Genomic DNA, 6,466 nt, shown 5'->3' on the forward strand with positions numbered 1-6,466 from the left:
AACATAATTAAACATAACTATTCTGAGATTAAAGCTGAATTAACAGTTGAAAATTACTTTGATAACAGCACTTTAGTTTTGGTCTGCAGTACTGAAGAGTTTGTGTAGATCTTGTTTGAGATAATGACACTGCATCCATCCAGTGCAAATGCAACATCTGCTTGTTTACAGCTTGCAGAAAAAATTGGAGAGTATGAAGACAACAGATGCACATCTCGACAAGGTAATTACAACAAGCACTGCTTCAGTCTCGCTGTTAGAAGATAGTTCAGGATAACTGCAACCATGGCATACTAATCATCTTATTTTTTCAGAAGGTTTCAGGTAGAGAATAGTATGTTTAAGATCTCTGGAATATTACCCTGAATGCCATGTACTTTGATACAGATAGATAGTAAATGTATATACTGAGTTCTGCTTTCAAATATGGTTTAAGAGTTCTGTTTTTGGAAACAGTGTTCTTGTACATTACTACAACAGACAAGTAATACTATTCTTTTCAATATTTGTCCTTATTGAGCAATTGAGGTTTGAGAATTGAGCCCTATACTTACACCTGATATTTATCCTGTAGGTCGAAATGATGTCAGTGTTTGTAGATATTGGGGAGTTGCTGTTCACAACTTTGCATTACTTAAGGTGTTAGAGAGACACATTCTGTGAGTGCTTCCCTTCGTTTTTACACAGAAAATCAACAGATCAACCTGTAACAGTGAATCAGGTTTTCCTATAAATTTGATATAAATCCTATAATGGCACGTGTGCTAGAAGGTTAGGAATGTGAAATGCTTTGTTTTTCCAGATATGTAACCCAGCTTTTATTTATGTCAGGGTAGAATCTTCTCTCTTGCTCTGTGCAATAAAACAATCCTTGCATATTACAGTGTAAATTGCATTTTTATCTTGGTGATTGTGTTTTATTTAGAGAGAAAATACAGTATTTTGTCTGTTTTGTGGTTTTGATTTTTAATAAATAATTGAAGGGGAAAGGGTCTGGCCTGTCACTCCTTTAGAGTATAAGCAGTTGTGTGCTAAATGCTGCTTTTAAGCATCTATCTTGTCTGTCTTGTGTGTCTTTCCATTTACAGGACATAGTGACAGTAACACTTGAAGTCCTAGGAAATATTAAGGAAGAAAACGTTAATCTCTTTATACAGGTAGATATTAATACATCGCAGTCAAGTGCGAAATCATTGTGTCCTTTTGTAGAAAATCATCTTACGCTGTTGTGTTTGTGAAAACATTTTTCCTCTTTGTAGAATCTTCTGTGGGAAAAGAATGTGAAAGATAGGACTGGATGTACCACGGATGTCATAAGACTGAAGGTTTGCCTGAAACTTCCAACCTCTTTGTTTTGTGCTTTCCCTCTTTTTAAATGGAAAGAAACTGCAGTGTATTGTCAGCCACATACAGGTCAAAGAGCAGACAAAAGAGAGAACATCAGTTTGTCATTGATCCATGTAGAGACACTTAAATACCTGCCAGCCAATGAGACCACTCAAGGTAGCTGACAGAGAAGCAAACCACAGTACTACTTGCTGTGTAGTGAAAGGGGAGACTTGCAGTCCCAAACATGAGTGGGACAGGATGAATGATCAGGACATAAGTGAAAGGAGGTGATGTTGTTTTCCCCTCCTTTGCTCTGAAAGGTCTCATCCATTTCACCTAGATGGCTCCTTATCTAGGGATGTAGTTACAGGTTTCTGTCCACGATTACAGTTATTGGCATAATAAACAGAAGTTTAATTGAGTGTAACAATGCAGCACAATGCTAGTTATGGTCCCCCTAAAATTTTTTGATTACATCAGGCTGCAGTTTTAAAGATGTGATTTACACATAAGTGTATTCATCCCCGTGTACGATTCATTGCATAGTTCTGAGGTGAACGTTGGTGATGCTTGAGGATATACTTTCATTTTCCTTAAACCACAAAGCTAAGTAAATGATAAAAAAGTCGATTGTATGATTAGACAAGGTCTAAGGAAAACAATCAAATGTGCTGTGATTTGTTTCCTGAGAACATATGTGTGTCACAGGCAGCAAGGTAATTATTTCTACTTCACTGGAAGAAAGGTTTATTTCTTGACAAGTAGAACAACAGCAGCATAAAGCCGGCAGTGCTGATGCACTTCAAGCTGTCTGTTGTACTTATTAGCTGTACTGCTGATTAGAAGTATGCTTCTGTTGTACTGAGCTTTGGGATCAAAGTAATATTTACATGATATTTTAGACAGTTTTCTAGTGATGAAAACTCTTTTAGTGCAACGTTTGGCATGTGAGTTAATGGACTTAGTTTTGAAAGTATTCCGTTGTTAATTCCATTGCTAGTCATTTCACCACCCAGATATTTGTTCTTTCTCTGCTATTGAGAGATTCTGTTTCAAGATAGTGTAAGTGTTAAGCATGAGAACTCAGTGGGAACAGACTCAGCATTTTTGCCTATTTTACATCACCTTGGACAGGTGATGAGGCTTTCATAGAGACATATATCATACATACAATCAAAGTGGCATGGTAGGAGATGACATTGAAATTTGCACAAATATTCCAGGTAACGGTCCAAATGAGAAGCTGAAGGCAGAGTATAGCAAAGTATAATTCTTAATTGTAAGAATGGTTGTTACAAGAGATGACTCTGTTGCATTGTTATTTTGATCAACCTCTGCATATTTGTCAGAGGTTTTTCCCTGCTCTGTGTACTTGTAAAGTTGTTTTGGTTTTTTTTCTCCATAAGTATTTTGTTTTTAAAGGTTTGTTTATATACTCTAAGAGTTATTTTTCTGGTAAGGGACTCGTATCTATTCAAGGCAAATCTCATCAAGAGAAAGTCCAAGGTGTCCATGAGCTGTATGATCTGGAAGAGACTGCAATAGAATGGAAAGAAGATGAAAAAAGAACCAATAGGTTCATTCCCAGGGTGAGAGAGTGAGGCAGACTACTACATACTGTATCGGATTAACAGATGATGTAGTTGCCTGGAAGTAGAATAAAATGTCAGGTAACAGAGGCATCTAAGTAAAGTGTACTGAAAGAACAGACCTACAGAACAGTGAGGATTGGTAAGTGCAGAAATAGTTTTTCATTTCTAGCTTTTTCATTGATAGTTGGCCATAAAAACAGTTCCTTACAACGTAGTAACTTAAGCAGTATGAATGAAAATCATACATTGTGTAAAATGATTTTGGCATAGTTTAAATGCAAATTAATTTGAGCGTTTTTTAAACATGCTCAATCCAGTTGTTTTAATTTTTTTCTAGCACTTGACAGAGGAGAAGCCAGAAGGCCTTGTCAACGAAGCATCTCGGTATGGATATCAAAACCACTTTTTTAATCATAGTCAGTGACTGCGCTGTGCGGAAGATCATTCAAAATTGATTCTTTTTCTTTTCTAAGGTTTTCCCCTCCCTTGCTTTTACACAAAGGTAGAAAACAAAAATTACTCTGTACTTCATTTGATCATTCTGCTTAGATATGAATTTTCTAACAAGTAGGTTGATCTGAAAATAATGCCTCCTCTTTATTTCCATGGAAACTACAACAGATAGAGTACAAATAACAGGTTGATAGAAGCTCAACTTTCAGCTACAAAAACAGTTTCCAGTATATTCTCCTCACCATTAGCTATACATTTTTGCTAGCAGTGAAAAAGCCTCAGCATGCTGTGCTTGTAAACATTTCAGTGGCCATGGCTTGTCTTTCATGTCACTGGCTGCTGCTACTTTTGTCTACTGAAATGCACAAGCCACAAGTCACCTCAAGAAGCTAATACTGTAGTCATTCCATGATGTTTTAGTTGGCTGATGGTTTGGTTAATGTTTGCCTTCCTGTACTTACAATCTAGTAATTTTACAGTGCTATGAGAGACATACTGCTTCTGCCTTACAAAAAACTGCTTGTTCAAGGTGTTCCTTTTTTCTTTTTCCAAATGCATAGGCAGGTTGCATTAGCTGATCTTGTAATCGTCAATAAAACGGATTTGGTGTCAAGGGAAGAATTGAATAAAGTCAGAACAACTGTCAGGTATGAAATTTCTGGTATAACCGTGACATTGTACATGCTCAAATGTTATTAGAAATTAGATCTCATGATTGTTCCAACAGATCGTGTAGTGAAAAAGAGCAGTGAGAAAGCAGTGAAAAAGAGTCTGCCCCTTTCTGGAAATGTTTCCAGTGCATTTCTGTGCTTCCACAGTCTTATCAGCTTGCCTAAGTAAGATTTGATGTTACCTGCTCAGAAGTGTAGAATTATAGAATAGAATCCAAGAATGCTCTTAAGTTGGAAGGAACCTTCAAGGACCATTGACTCCAACCTCTGGCTCTACTCAGGACCACCCAAAATTCCAATTCTATGTCTGAGAGCTTTCTCCAAATGTTCCTTGAACTCTGGCTGCTTGGGGCTGTTCCATGTCTACGGCCCTCTGGTGAAGAACCTTTTCCTAATACCCAACCTGACCCTCTTCTGGTGCAACTCCACACCATTTCCTTGGCTAAATTAGGCCTAAAAAATGCCTTATAATAGACCTTTGTCTTAAGTGCTCACATTCTTATACTATTGGGCAGCTGTTGCCATTTGTCTGAGTTAACTACAGGGGGCAGTGTCTTGTAGTACATACATGTTTATTAGCAAATCTAAAGGGGTATGGAAGATATCTGAATAATTGTCATGGATGTAAAAGAACAAACGGGCTGAATCAAAGCAGTGTTCAAAGGTGTGTTCCATCTTTCTCAGTACCCTGACAGACAAAATGGGATATTGAGAAATACTTTGCAACGTTATTTGTGGTTCAGACTCTTGAGAATTCTTAACCTTGCAGTTTGTACTGGGAGAAGAAAAATGCTATGTTCAGTAGTAGTATTTTATTGTTAGAAGTTGTGAATTTTGACCTTGGTTCGTCTATAAAATGTCACAAAAGCAAACTTTTTCTTGATGCCTCTTGGACTGTAAAACATTGAGTAACAGTGTGAGAGATGTCGTTATGTTTCTTGTATTGCTCTACATTATTAAATTGTTCAATGGATATATTACAGTTGCATTTGAACCTCATTTTGCTTTTTTCTATTTGTTTTAGGTCAATAAATGGACTTGTCGAAATTTTGGAGACACAAAGGTCGAGGTATTAGATTAACCTGTATTCCAACAAGTACCAAATCCTGTCCCACTGACATTATTTTTACCAAGCTTTCATTATGATCTGTTGGCTGTGCACATGCATACCTACCTGTACTGTGTTTTAATGTGTGCTTGTGTTCAAAGAGGTACAGAACGATTGTTCCCATCAGAGAATTAGATAACACTTAGGCATCCAAAACAAATCACATCTTTCAGAAAACAGATTCTTGTGTGGTTTTTAGTATTAATTTGTTTTTTAACTGTATTCACTAAAATTCTCTTTTTATGCTCCCATATTACTGTACAGCTGAAAGCTGCTTTACTCCATGGTAGATAGCACTGACTGCTGACATCTGAAAATAGGGCTAGCTTCTGGTGCTTTGCATTGGAATAAGAGATCAGGAAAAAAAACCAACAAACATGAACAATTATTTATATGTTTAAAAATGAGTAATCGAAGCTTCAGTACACATAATTCTTACATGCAATGAAAATACAAAGCTTTCTTTCTCTCCCTATCTGTGCAGAGTTGATCTTTCCAATGTGCTGGACCTGCATGCTTTAGACAGTCTATCTGGAATCAGGTATGGCAATAATTTCACTTTTATTAAAAGGAATGCTCATTGCATAGATACACGCATGAAGTAGGTACATTTACATTTAGGCAGAGTCTGCATCTGAATTTCTGTTGCATGTTCTAGTTCAGACACTTGTTTACAATTCTCAGTAAGAGTAAGAAGTACTAGAAAGAGGATGTTTTTCCACTTGAGATACATGCAGCAAAAGATTGTAGGGTTTGTAAAATGAAATGAGAGCCAAAGCACCCATGATTGTTTGGCGTTTTCCCCCCGTTTCCCTTGTTGAGGCTTTCAGTTGTCCATTAGTACTACTACTACTAAATAAGATCTCAGTGCTTTTTTCTGGTTCTCTTAAAACTCAGAGGATTTAATTTTTTTCTTGCTTTACATTGTGATGAACTGGAGACCTTAGTTTTCACAGGAAACTCTGAGTTCCACAACAACCTAAGCCTTGGAAATGTTGTTCAGCGTGTTCCTGGATCCGTTATGTCCTCTGGTTCTTTTATGACTAAGAGGCTCAGCTTTAAATTAGCAAACACTGCACAGTGTGCAGTGGGAATTAGCTTTGGGAATGAGTTAAGTAGAAAGTGGTGTATAGTATTTCACTTCATTTTATACTGCACATTTTACTCTTAGAAGCAATGGCTTTGTTCCTTTTTTACTTCCTAACATAGTTTCAAAAAGTGATGCCCAACAAATCATCCCACAGATGTCAGAAGTTACTTTTTTGTTTTATAAAGATGTAAGAGTGTAAAATGTAGATAGAAGTCCATGGCGA

The sequence above is a fragment of the Coturnix japonica genome, unplaced genomic scaffold (genome assembly GCF_054131305.1).
Source record: "Coturnix japonica strain WE unplaced genomic scaffold, WE-NBRP24 Scf070, whole genome shotgun sequence".
NCBI classification, from domain to species: Eukaryota; Metazoa; Chordata; class Aves; order Galliformes; family Phasianidae; genus Coturnix; species Coturnix japonica.